Genomic DNA, 14,475 nt, shown 5'->3' on the forward strand with positions numbered 1-14,475 from the left:
TAATAAAAATTTGTTTGTTTTCAGATTTTAAAGTGGGTTTGGGTCTGGTGTTTTTCTAATGACGACTTTGTTTCGGTGGAACTGAATCCGAAAATAAAAGTACAAAACCTGCACAGAGTTGTAAAGCAGAATCCCTCTGTGATGTCATCAGTGAGCGACAGTCGCAGAGACGACTCACGACTGACACATTATTCTGACCAACAACAACCAACAAAACAAAGGGGTTTTTACGTTTTTTAGTCAAATCAAAACTGTTGTCATTTGTATGGTTTTGACCCTTGTTTACAGTGTGGTTGCTAGGTAACAGCTGTGTGTTCATGTCCAACCAGGAAGTAACGTTATAAACTTCAACAAAATTTTGAAACGTGGAAAAATAATAAGTTTTTGTTCAATCCTAAATAAAAGGTTGTGGTTCCCAAAGTGGAGGTCACGAGATGTTTTCAGTTTCTGTGAAATTGGGTCCGAAAACAATAAAATACTAAAATAAATACATTATAACAAAAGCCAAATTAAATTACATTGTTGACATCTATTTCATTTCAGGGTTATTTTGGGAAAGTTGAAGAGTTGGGGAACCCCGTGCTTTGAATACTTAAAATACTGCCCTAAATACTGCACAATAATCACAAAGGTGAGACAGGAGTGGACGTCCCGGACAGAGGTGTGCATAGCTGGTGAGGGTGGCCCACTTTAGCCCCGTTAGCCACAGATGCCCATTTACTGCCCCAATGACGACACCCACACAAGTACACGAGTACATACTCCAGAATCAGAAAAAGGTATATTGCCATTGTCAATGAACAAACATTGGAACCAGAAAGTGAAGGGAGTGGCCTCCTGCCTGAGGGGAGTGGCCTCCTGCTGCTGCCAGGGTCAGGACTAAACATGGACTAGCTTCCTCACTATGAATTATTGATTAGTCCCGGTCCGACATCAGCGAGACACGAGAAGTATGTGAGGGTTAAAAGAGCAAAGTATCATGAAATAAACATAACATAATAACATAAACATAATACATCTGAAATGGACTGTCACATTCATGTGCATATAACTGATGTAAATAGAGTGTTTATTTCACCATTATTATTAGTATTATTTTATCTTACGCTAGCTGTTTTTATTTTATCTTTATTTATTTGTATTAAGAAATGAGAGGTTTCTGTCTATAGGAGTTTTTGTTTATAGGAGTTTTTGTTTATAAGGGTTCTTGTTTATAAGAGTTCTTCTATAAGTTATCTGTACTTGTCCTCTATACCCAATGTGTGGACAATAAAGGCATATCTTATCTTATCACATTACGTATTGGAGTAAGTATAATGGCAGTCACAAACAACCTAAACAAAAATGACTATAACAAATACAACTTGGCTCATACATGTAGAAGTAACGACTTCCAAGCTCAGTCCTTCTAAATATTGGCATTTTTAACATTGTATTGTTTGGTCTGGGGCACACTGAATGGTGCACTTGTTAAGGTCACAGCAGCAGAGACACTTCACTTGGACAGATCCTTCTTCTTCACAGCCAGAGCGCAAAAGTCTCCTTGGTGATATTTGCAGTGTGTTCCTGTAAATTAATAAATGTAAAATATTCATCAACATTGATAATATCAGTCATAAGGTATTACCTTACTCCCTTTGTTGTGCTGCAGTCTTGTTTAGTGCAACACATACATCCATTTCACCCTGGAGAGACTCAGACACAGAAAACAGAAGAGAATGATTAGCGAGCTTTATTACGGAGGTTATTTGGCACTCAGACCCCGGTGGAAGACAGTGATCATGGGCACTCCATAATCTAATTGAATTAGATGTCTCCCCCCGGAGCCTGGAGACTGGTGGTGGTAGATATGGAGAGAAGGTAGCGGATGAGGGGAATGCAGAGGAGGGGGAGGCAGAGGGTCGCAGTACGGTTTGAGAGGCCGAGCCATCTGCCTGCGGGCTTAAATGCGACCGCCTGGGCGCTGATTGGAGCGGGGAGGAGTAACTTGAGAGCGTTGATTGGTGATGAGGAGCAGCTGCGGGGGCCATGATGCGACGTCCTCCGTCCTTTCACCCTACTTCTTGGCCGGGAAAAACTGCATAACCTCTTTGGATAAGCGCAGAAACCTGGAAGAGTCCATGGTGAAGTGAGGGATCTGACTCTCTCAGACGGACAGGCGGACGCCGCTTGAGTGCGATGATGGCGCTGGGGAGAGGGGTCCTTCCATGGAGGCCGACGCAGATTTAAGTTAGGTCTTCCAGGTGAATTTACGCAGGCTTCATTAGATTAGAAAGGGTTATTATTTTATGATTTCATGTCCATCAAGAGAGGCTGTTTTTAAAATGTCATTGTTGTGACTCATCATTGCTCTGGACCGGCCCAGCTTGTCCTTCAGCAGCAGTGGAAGTGAAGATCAACCCACAGCGTGCGAGAAAGGAAGGGATTGCAACAAATCAACACATCAGCCATGACAACAAAACATTCTGGTTGAGGGTCAAAAATAATACGCCTATATTCATTACATTTTACGTTTGTTCAACAGATTAACCAGAATCACTGTTATAGTTGACATAAGATTAAATAACCCTGCTGGTTAATAATACTCAAACAAATTTGATATGAATCTACATAAAAACAGACTCATTAAATGTCAGAATGGAAAGTATTTTGGACCTGGCATTGTTAAAACAGCAGTAAATATGTGAGCTGCTAGTGCCAAGAAGAGTGCCATGAATTTAACTAACCACTCACTTTGAGCAAGCAAAAAACAATTCTACTCCTAAAAGCTTCAGTTGTAGTCATCTGGACTCAGTTAGAAAAAATAGACGTTTCAATGGAACACGCCTGGAGGAATGAGGGATTACACCGACATCTACTCCTAAAATGTGATTTCTGTTTCATGTAATCACAAAGACGAAGTCAAACACTGTCAGACCTCTGACATGCAGGTCATGTGGTCATTTGAATGTATCCAACTCTCAAAACCGTTCACTGAGAAAACGGGGCTCAAAGTTTTTCACCTGAGTGAGCCCAGAGTCACAGGGGGGCTCATTTGCAATAGCTTATTGAAATAAGCCCTCCCCCTGTCACACTGACAGATTGATGTTGTGTTATTTTCATTAGGACCTGAACTGGACCTGAATCAGAATTAGAAGTTACTATATTAAAATGGAAATACTTGGATTACAAAAAGGCCCTGAATAGCATCAAAGAATAAGAATCAGAATAGGGTTTATTGCCATATTGCCAACAGAATTCACAGGTGATTCAGTACATAATAAAAATGTATTAATCCAAGAATGTGAAAGTTATTTTCACGTAACATCTCTACCATCCAGAAGTTGAATTTAAATATTTGCTTTTGATTCAGCACCAGGGGGATTAGCCAACTTTTGATTTCACAAAAACTAAACAACACTAAACCGGCTAAACAAATGCCGATTTAGCCACGAAAATTAACGGCAAAGCTCCGAGCTCCGCAAAGCACCACAAAACACACTGAAAGCACGACCCACACAACCCACGGGTCAAGAAATACTACATAATTATATAATTATGCCCACGGCCCGGAGCCCGTGGGCTAAGCTTAGTTTTAAGCCACGAAAACTAACTCACAGCACCATAAAACACACATAAAGCACGACGGGTCAAGAAATACTACATAATTATATAATTTGTACAGAACAACGTCGAAAAATAAGCCGATAACATGGCGCTAGCTTAGCTTAGCTTCTAACTTAGCCCGCTGCTAACACAGGAACAAACAACACCTGAGCTATTTTTCGATGTGCATATCATTTTAGCATGTATGCATGCATGCAGGGATCTTGTGAGTACATACGCCAGGCACTTTCTTTTTGTGGATCTTTTTGTACTCCGTGTTCCATACATGTGTACTCCATCTTCAACACCATGGAGTATGACGGTGTTTTAAGTAGCCATGTGGCTAGCAGTTGATTGGCCGAAAAATGACAACAATGGCTGGCTAGAAATAGGTGACACGCCCGAGGAGCGCTGGAAAAAGACCCGAAAACTACACATTTTTAACAGCTTAATGTATACGTTTAAGACAACCAATAGTGTTATCTGAAGCACAGAGGGGCTCCTTCATAACTTCAACTTGCAGATTCTGCCAAAAACGAAAATCACACATTTGAAAAATGTGTGATCTTATTTTGGCTTTACAGTGATCCCTCGCTATAACGCGGTTCACTTTTCGCGGTCTCGCTGCTTCGCGGATTTTCATCATGCATTGTGTTCTGCATTCTGATTGGCTAAACAGTCTCTCCGTGTCTTCTCTACCTGTGTGTCAATAACGTTATGGATTAATATGTACACGTACGTAAAACCGCTTGCCAAATGGAAGTTTGCGAGGCCGGTGAGAGCGCGCATGTGAGCTGCGGGACACGCCGGTGAGAGTGTGCGCGTGAGAGGCCGGTGAGAGCGCGCGTGTGAGCTGCGGGACACGCCGGTGAGAGCGGCGCGCGCGAGAGGCCGGTGAGAGCGCGCGTGTGAGCTCCGGGAGAGAGCGGTGAGAGTGCACGCGTGAGCTCCGGGAGAGGCCGGTGAGAGCGCGCGCGTGAGCTCCGGGAGAGAGCGGTGAGAGTGCACGCGTGAGCTCCGGGAGAGGCCGGTGAGAGCGCGCGTGTGAGCTGCGGAGAGAGCGGTGAGAGCGGTGAGAGCGCGCGCGTGAGCTCCGGGAGAGAGCGGTGAGAGTACAGTACAAACGTTTATACAGTACTTTTATTTGTTAAACAAATGCTTGGGCCTGTAAAAAGGTTTTGTTCCTTGCTTTCAATGTTTTATGGAGTATTTCATTGTATAATAACTGTAAAAAAATAAAGGTTTCTACTTCGCGGATTTCGACTCCCGCGGGTTCTTCTTGGAACGTAACCCCAGCGATAAACGAGGGATCACTGTATCTCAATTTGGTCGGGGCCAACTTGTGGCGGTTTTTACTGTGGCCAGTCACATATAGTCTATTCTGTCAGATTTTATTTGACGTAATAGGACACACTGCAGGGAAGGAGGTTCTCAAATCCAGCGGCAATCTGATCAACTAAAAAAATTGTGGCAGAACGGGCAAATTTCCGGAACATGTCTGAGATAAAACAGCATTTTCTCTTTTTTTCCCCAAATTTGTGATTTTCGTTTTTTTGCACTATGTGAAAGTTGAAGATATGGACCAGCCATTCGATGTATCAGATAACAGTATTTGCAGCATTAAAAGCATAAATAAAGCCGTTTAAAATGTGGTGTTTTCGGGCGCTCTCTGTACGTGCAGAGTGGGTGTGACCGCATTTCCATATGAACAGCTGAGCTACTGCAGTCAGCCAATGGGCTGAGCCGCCAGCCGCATGGCTACTTGATAAGCAGCAACACAGGGACACGCAACACACGCTGTGTAAAATCAGTTGAAAAATGGATCCTTCTGCTATTGCTTTGGAGCTTAACCGCGGCTGTTACAGCTCCACGCTTTTGGATTATTTCTGCGAAAAGTCCGCTTATCCAGATGACTATCTAAGTTCTGAATCTGAAGATGAGGTCACAGATGAAGAGTGCGATTTCATCCAGCTGGAAAATATCCCTAGTCTACGGCTGACCTTAGACGAGGACGAAGACGAGGAAGAAGCGGCCGGACACACCGAAGAGCTGGAGCGTGAAATAAGGAACGCTATAGGCACGGTAACATTTACAGGCGAGGAAGAAGAGATGGAAAAGATCCGTAACTTTAACAGCAAATGTTACGCAAGAAGAAAAGAAAATTCTCAGCTCTCAAGAGAATCCTGTAGCAATAAACTAACCCCAGAAGTCATGTACAAGCTGCGGAGCGATTCTCTAGCAGCAGAAAGAGAGACATATGGAAGCAAACAGACGTTCTGTCGTCACTTCGGAGTTAACCACGTCGACCAAAAAGCCGAAGACAAAGCGAAAATCTGCTCGGACCAGCTATTTCATAGGAGGAATGGAAGTCTGCAGAAATACTTTTCTGTTCCTCATGGCGTAAGTACTGTTTGTGTAACATTCGATCCATGTTATGTTGAAAGTTCCTGCTAGTGTTTGTGCTTTTGCTACGGGCATCTGTGTTAACTCAAGGGAGCTAGTCCCCTTTAGCCCCGCTAGCAGAGGGCTAAAGTTGTCTCGTATCTGCGTTTTGCGTCTTAAATACAAGGGAAATATCTCTGAGAATAAGCTGGTTTAGTTCCCATCACAGACACGCTCGAGAGGGCCTGTTTATGTTTGCTGTTCTACAAGTGTTTGCTTTTACGAGCCGTGTTTATCTCAAGAGAGCTAGTCCCCTTTAGCCCCGCTAGCAGAGGGCTAAAGTTGCCTCGTATCCGCGTTTTGCGTCTTAAATACAAGGGAAATATCTCTGAGAATAAGCTGGTTTAGTTCCCATCACAGACACGCTCGAGAGGGCCTGTTTATGTTTGCTGTTCTACAAGTGTTTGCTTTTACGAGCCGTGTTTATCTCAAGAGAGCTAGTCCCCTTTAGCCCCGCTAGCAGAGGGCTAAAGTTGCCTCGTATCCGCGTTTTGCGTCTTAAATGTGAACAATGTGAACTGTTATCTGTGAAGCGTGTTATTCCTATATTTCCTAATCCCTTTTTTCCCCTTTCCAGAATTGGCGGAGACACCCTGATTGACATAATCAAACACTATGACGAAAATGGAGCAACACCACGATTGAGGAAGAAGCGTGCACAGCCACTGCCACATTCACGCAGGTTCATCAGCCATGAAGTGATTCACACCGTTGTAGAGTTTATCCAAAACTATGCAGAAGTCCATTCCATAATGCTACCTGGTCGACAATCTCCATGTCCTGGTCCCACCTGGACTGAACTTTGACAGGCAGACCTATCTGCATGAAAAAATCAGGCCTTTCTGTGCTGACGAGGCAAAAGACATCACATGCCCAGCGCCGAGAGTCACAGCACAGAAGAGTGCACAGACGAAGAAGAGGATGAGGATGTGATCTCTGATGTAATTAGACTCTGGTGGTGTACATATCATATCTATTATCTATTATCTCATATATTCAAAGCCATGGACCCAGGTGGATACCTGGCCCTGGCATCTGTTTATAAGAGTTCTTCTATTAAGAGTGTTTTTTAAACTTCCTATAAGTTATCTGTCCTTTCCCCCTGTATCTACTGCGTTGTAACATTAAAGGCTATTTTATCTTATCTTATCTTTTGTTGTTTGTGTTGAATCATTCAGTGCACCATTGTTGGTGCACTGAATCACCTGTGAATTATATTTATCGACACATGCAATGAACCCTATTCTGATTCTTTGATTCTATTCAGGGCCTTTTGTAATCCAAGTATTTCCATTTTAATGCAGTAACTTCTAATTCTGATTCAAGTCCAGTTACCATCAATAACAACACTCCTCTTGAGTCTTCAGTGACAGCTGTAGGGGGAGGTGGTGTCAGTGTGACAGGAGGGAGGGCTTATCTCAATGAGATGCAAATGAGCCCCCCTGTGACTCTGGCCTCACTTGGGTGAGAATCTTTAGAGGCAGTTTTCTCAGTGAAAGGTTTTGAGAGTTGTATACATTCAAATGACCACAACTTGCTCAAATATTATCAGATCTACATGAGTGAGACATCATTGGAAAGCTTTGAATTCACACTTTCAGAATCTGTGAATAACTCAAAATGTCTCCGGTAGACATGTACCTGCTTTATCCACGGTCAGACACAATTATGAATGCACATCTTTGCTGCCAGGTGCAAGGGAGGAACTGGAACAGTCTTCTTCATCCATACCACCAGTAAAGGTCACTACAAACATTAGTTAGTTTTCCTGTCTCCTGTCAGCTTTTCATGAAATGCACGAATAGTTACCTTTAACTTCTGCATCAAAATAAGGTACAGATCTATTATATATGATTTCAGGATGATACGTAACATATGTAATACAATTACTTGTAAGGGCCTTTTCCTTCAGTCATCATTGGTAAGGCGAGAGTTTAATACGTTTTTTCACGAGCCCACCGACGTCAAAAACGGAGATTCTAAGCTTTTAGTTCCGAGGCCCACAGCTAACCCGGAGGCAAAAGCACGGACGCAAAAGTGACAATAAAATCACGAAAACTAACGCCAAACCACCATAAAACACATCCCGCACAACCCACGGGTCAAGAAATACAGAACATCACCAAAAAATAAGCCGCAGAGAGGCCGAGAACAACGAACAGCCTAGCCTAGCTCCCAACTTAGCTCGCGGCTAACACAGGAACAAACAACACCTGCTGGGTTAGAAGACTATCATTTTAGCATGTAGCAGGGATTGCAATGGATCTTGTGACTACTTATGGTCAGGTACTTGCTTTTTGGTGGATGTAATATAATCCCTCTGTAGCTCTGGATAAAGTTTGTCTCCCGAGGAGAGAGTCATCCTTTCTTCTTGCGTAGCATTTGCAGTCAAAGTTACAGAATGTCTCCATTTCGTCTGATAGCGTCCGATATGTCCAGCTCCTCTGCATGAGTAGCCATGTGTATCGCTTCTAATGTGCAGCTGATTGGTCTAATACAACAGTTAATATGGAAATTGGGTAACACCCCCCAGCAAGCACGGCAAAGACACCGAAAACATACCAACTTCATAGACTAAATGTATACTTTTAAAGGCAACCAATACTGTTATCTGAAACATGGAGTAGCTTCTTCATGACTTAAACTTGCACATTTTGCAAGAAAACTAAAATCACTGTTTTGTGCGAAATCGTCTTGGCCGACTTGTTGCGTTTTTTCAGACAGTCAGTCACATATCATTCCTGTTCAGATCAACTTTCTTAGACTTTTAGTTTCTTATTGTTAAGTAATTGCTTGCATTTCTTCTTGTCAGGTGTCACAAAATGGCCGGCAAGAACCCAATAGCACGACACAGGAAACAGTTCAGGTGTAGAAATAGGGTTTTAATTACTAGCAGAGGTCAAACAAGGTAGTAACTCACGTAGCAGGCAAACGAGAAGGTCCAAAGTCCAAAAGGGCAGGTCAATATACGAACAGGTAGGATCAGAATAACAAGTTGCTGGATAGCTACATCTATTAACTTGTCTTCCAAACTAATTTACAACATTTTATGCAAAGTATGTACGGAGTGTAGTTGGAATTTAAGGAGAATGACTCACTCTCGTAGTGTATTTCCTAAGCGGCAAGCTTCTAGGTCAAACTTATTGTCTGATCTAGCCACGTACTGGGGGCTCTATCCCAGAAATACAGAACGTTTTAGACCCCTCTCAATCTACTTCAACAAACTACAAGTTTATTCATCCTGCGGCTTCAAAAGAGCGCACTCCAATCACAATTAATTTCACACATACACAACTGGCAAAGTTTAAATATGTTGTTGCATCTCAGGTCTTCAAGGACCTGTCACTGATTTATCTCAGCTCTCCTCCTCCCCTTCTCTCTTGGTAGTGCTGTGGGGTCTGGTGCCGCTGCTGCTGCAGCAGCAACCAGGGGTTTCAATATCTGGATGCTGTCTCCTGAGGGGAGTGGTTTCATTAATGTTTTTCCCCCTTAATTTTGTCTGCTGAGGCTAAAAAAACAAAGGAAGGACTTAAACAGACAAAATTAAGGGGGAAAAACATTAATGAAACCACTCCCCTCAGGAGACAGCATCCAGATATTGAAACCCCTGGTTGCTGCTGCAGCAGCAACTAGGGGTTTCAATATCTGGATGCTGCTGCTGTTTTTTTTAGCCTCAGCAGACTATAATGCTGTCCTTTTTTATTCTTCATCTTACTGTTTGTCCCTTTTTAAAAAAGTGCGCACGCTCACCCCCGTGCGGAAGCATGAAACAGCCTCGCTGCTACACGTGCATTTGTTTATTAGCACGACGGATTGCATCGCATCTCTCGTCTTCACAGATTTCTCTGTCGTCATTTTGTACTATACACTGAAGGAATTCTCTAAACACACACTGGCATAATAACACGCATGCTGGGGACGAGCCAGAACGAGGCTGCAGGTGTGCTGTAGGACGCATGGGATGATTGACATGTGGGAGAACTACTCGGCTGTCCACGCCACGAGGAAATGAGACTCAGATTTAGCGCAAAAAATCCTCTATTGTTCCTTTAAGTATTTAATTGCTGTTTTTCCATGTTTAGCATGCATATATTTTGCATCTCCTCCAATTCTTCATCTCAGCAACAACTATTACAATCATGCATTTCTCAAATAAATAAATGTAGAACATTACCCATTTCAATGTTCCACATTTATCCATTTTCTTTTCAGTCCTGTTTTTGTCCCTATCCGTAAACTAGACAACACGGTCTTTTGGACTTCACCAGAAAATTTAGAGTTCACTGACTCAAGGTTTGATCCACCTATTTTGCTGCCTTCTCAATTAAATCAATGTTGAACTTTACCCATTACCCATTTTGTGTACATAGTAAACCTATTTTTATTATTATCTTATAACCTATTTCAATTGTTTTTCTTTTAGACTTTATATAGGTTGTTTTATCATTGTTCATTGTTTTATGTTGCTCCGATTCACCAAAGCAAGTTCCTATGTTTGTGAATTCTGTTCATTGACAAAGGCAATAACAAATGTTCTACATTTATTCATTTTCTTTACACTGACTCGAGATTTACTACTTAGGCTTTACACTGTGCACTTTTCTCTTCCACTGTTATAACAGATTTTCTTACTCACCTTCCTGTGTCCTCTTTTCGCTGAGAATTCGAATGCCGTCACCCCGGGAGAGACGAGCCGTGAAGCCCAACTCCTGTCCCTGAATGGGTGCTGAGTGAAGATTTACTACCCTCACTGCCGTGGCCACGATCTTCACAGGTTACGGCTCCACCGCTCGTCTGTCCACGGGTCTCTTGGCATCCAGCTCTGAAAGACCAAGTAAAATATCAGAGTTAAGCTCAAAACATTCCAAAAAACAGGAACAACACAGAAGGCAGTTATTTTACTCGCACAAGGAGAGCATGCCAGAGGGGTCTCAATCACAGTCCGTCCGCTACATCTCTGAGATCTCTCTGCATCTCTACTCAATTTTATTACAATTCAGGTTCAAAGTTCACATTACATATTAAACACTCCACATCTGGTTTGGCTCTTGTCCAAGTATGGGTTATGGTCCCAAGATTAAGCACACACAATGTTAGTTTTCACAAGTCCTTGTTTGAACATTAACATCTGTTTTTTTTATCTCTGCAAAGTTTAAACGGCACATGTCTTCTGCCTAAACTTGATTTAATGTCTTAAAAGATGGATCTGCACTATTTTTTTTACTGCAATGAATAATACAAAAGCACTTATATGAGGTTATATACTTTCATGGTTATATATCGATACAAATGATAAGACCTATGCTTTATTTACATTTTGTTCCATCAGGTAGCCCAAGTCAGGACCCATTGTGCCGCCCTGGTGATTTATGTGAAAAACCACACTAGCATTGTCAGACTTTACCATCACATAACGGCCCCGCAGGTGTGGCAAGAAATTGCGCAGCGCTAGTTCAACAGCCAAGCAAAGCGGATAAACTTCTAATGTGGAGGTGCAATGGGGACATTAAAATATGCATGTTTCCAGTCCTACTGTTGTGAACAAGTCACCTGGGAAGATTGCCTGGAGCACTTGTCTGACAGCCAACATCTTGAAGGAGAGCACCTTTAAAAACATATTTAGACCCCTGAGGTCCAGAACCGGGCGTAAGTCGCCCGTCTTCTTGGGTACTTAAAAATATCAGGACTTATAGCCTCCCGGATCCTGCAGGAGGTCCACAGGAATTATCGCCCCCTTGTCCAGCAAGGTGCATAGCTCCTGGGAGAGGAACGGGAAGCACAAGACGGATGAAACCCAGGCCTTGGGCGGTGGTGCATACCTCTGTGAAGAAACAGTAGGGAAAGCCTGAGCCGGTCGACGAGAATCCAACCCATGAAGCCCACCAACTGCTGCCGTGTATGGCTAGCCTGGGCCAGGCGCTCCAGAGCCTCCATGAAGGCAGGGCCAAATAGTTCTCGGCGGTGAGCTTGCACTAACGTTGAGAGCAGACGTCCTAGTTCTTTTGACATGAGGGCGAAAGCCTGCAAGGAGGCGTCAACCAGCCCATTTGTATAAATGAATGTATAAAAATTTGAATAAATAAATACCTGTGCCTTGTATCCCTTTTGAGGAAAAGCCAAACACACGGTGCAGTACAATAATCCTGCCTCCTTGTCATACTGATGCCAGGGGAAAGGTGTGTCCAAAGACTCCACATACTGCCTGTCCCTATCATTCTTCTCATAAGGCTACCCCAAATAAATTGTCTGTTTGCTGTAACCTGAGCCAAATTTTTTCAAGTGGCAAAAAAAAAAAGATCAACATTTAGCCATTTTTTGACTCGGAGTGACCGCCAGGGGTCAGGCTTCAACAGTCAATGACGGAAAACGTCTCTATCAACCCGATCGGGAGACTAAATCTTACGATTTTAAGATATTTCAATCGACCTTTTGTACGCCGTTATCCTTTATTTTGGTAGCGAAGGCGAGCAGGGGGAACATGCAGGGGACACGGGCGCCGCCATGTTTGTTGTGATGACGCTGCTGGGCGTGTTTCAATCCCAGAATTGCGTAAGACACCGTGATAGAGTGATAGAGCGTGGCATGTACTATGGAGACTTCAGTGGCGAACCAACTTGTAAAAGGCAATTCGACGACCCTGACGTGCGGTCTGTTTTGTTAGACGCATGTGGAGGACCGAAAATGAAGACGCACATGCGTTGCGCGGTGTGTTATCAGTCCTTTGGGATGACAGATAGGTTTACCAGCGTGATAAAAATATTCGACACGGCGGTTTAGGAAAGACCGGTCGGTGAGTCGGCGAAATAATTGAAAAATAAAAGATTGACGTTTTTTCAACAAAATGCTGATAAATGTTTTTCAGTCGGCTAGTTTCGTACCGGGTTGGTCGGGTTACGGCAAACAGACATATTAATTTGCTCAGCCTAATACAATTTTTTTTTCTTTCTGTTCATCAGTCACTTTTTGTTTTTTTGGTGGTGGGGGTTTTCCCCCTTCAAGATACTTCCACATTGACATTGTCCCTAATGTGCAAAACTACAGCTTTTGTTGCAAAAAACTTTAAAAACACTGCATAGTTGCGGACTGAGTAGATTGCCGCCCGCCAACCTAGATTTCACTTTTGGCAGAAAATTAGACCGGGCATTTCGGAGTACAGCCGAACACAGCGGCCAATCAGATGCCCGCTTTCATCGAAATTAGATCACGGCCATCGCTCGGCCAATGAGAAGCCAGAATACTGCGAAGTTGCTTGTCTGTCATAATAAGATAAGATAAGATAAGATATTCCTTTATTGTCCCACATGGGGAAATTTCATTGGTGCAACGCAGGTAGATACAGAGGTAGATACAGAAGAACAGATCACTTATAGGAAGTCTGAAAAACACTTTCAGTAGAAGATCTCCTATAAATAAATAAATACCATTGCATGTGATCACGACAGTAATTGCACATGAATATGTGTCACGACAGCACATAGATTGCACATGAATTTCACAGTAATTGCACATGTATTGCACATGAATTCCAACAGCAATTGCACATATGACAGAATTGCACATCAGTATTAGGTTAGGTCAGTATTACGAGTGTTCAGTACGAACGGTTTTTGTTATAAAGTCTGACAGCAGCAGGAAGGAAAGACCTACGGAACCTTTCCTTCACACATCGAGGGTGGATCAGTCTCTCACTGAAGCTGCTCTCCAGAGCGGAGAGAGTGTCCTGCAGGGGGTGACACTCATGGTCCAGCATAGATGTGAATCTAGCCAGGACCCTCCTGTCCCCCACCTCCTGAGTCCAGAGCACAGCCCAGGACGGAGCTGGACTTCTTGATGACTCTGTCCAGCCTCTTCCTCTCCCTCTCTGTGATGCTGCTGCTCCAGCAGGCCACACCGTACAGGAGGGCTGATGCCACCACAGAGTCGTAGAAGGTCTTCAGGAGTGGCCCTGTCACTCCAAAAGACCTGAGTCTCCTCAGGAGGTAGAGCCGACTCTGGCTCTTCCTGTACAGTGCGTCTGTGTTATGAGTCCAGTCCAGTTTGTGGTTCAGATGAACACCCACACGATGAAAATGCCCCAAATATGGCCAAATTACTTGTTAAATCTTGATTTTTTTTCGAGGAATTTTGATACAGGGGCACGGGGGGGCCCCCTCGAAATTTAAACCCTGTGCCCGCCGGCGATTTGAGGGGCCCCGGGCCCCCCATCTATTTCGCAGCCTGCAAGTACAGTTGTACGGTTTCAAAACAAAAATCTACCGAGCACACAGCTACGGCGAAATGCATTAAAGGGGTAACTTGCCAGTTGTAGAAAACAACGTGAATATACCTCCTCCTAATTACAACATGTAATTACAACACACCTGACTCTGGGTTGTTTCTTGACTCAGCTCAGTAATGACACATTTACATTACAATAAACGCAGCTTTAAGAATGTGTGTCTTTGTTTG

The 14,475-nt window shown here is 43.4% G+C and overlaps 1 protein-coding gene across 3 annotated transcripts in view; it reads left to right on the forward strand.

Annotated features, from left to right (window-relative positions):
- The window catches only part of LOC140380655 (C-myc promoter-binding protein-like), a 75,699-nt gene that overhangs the window by 34,296 nt on the left and 26,928 nt on the right, over nt 1-14,475 (forward strand). The window lies entirely within an intron of this gene.

This window comes from Eucyclogobius newberryi, unplaced genomic scaffold, assembly GCF_026437365.1.
Source record: "Eucyclogobius newberryi isolate DKJ021-1_F unplaced genomic scaffold, fEucNew1.0.hap1 SCAF_5, whole genome shotgun sequence".
Lineage (NCBI taxonomy): Eukaryota > Metazoa > Chordata > Actinopteri > Gobiiformes > Gobiidae > Eucyclogobius > Eucyclogobius newberryi.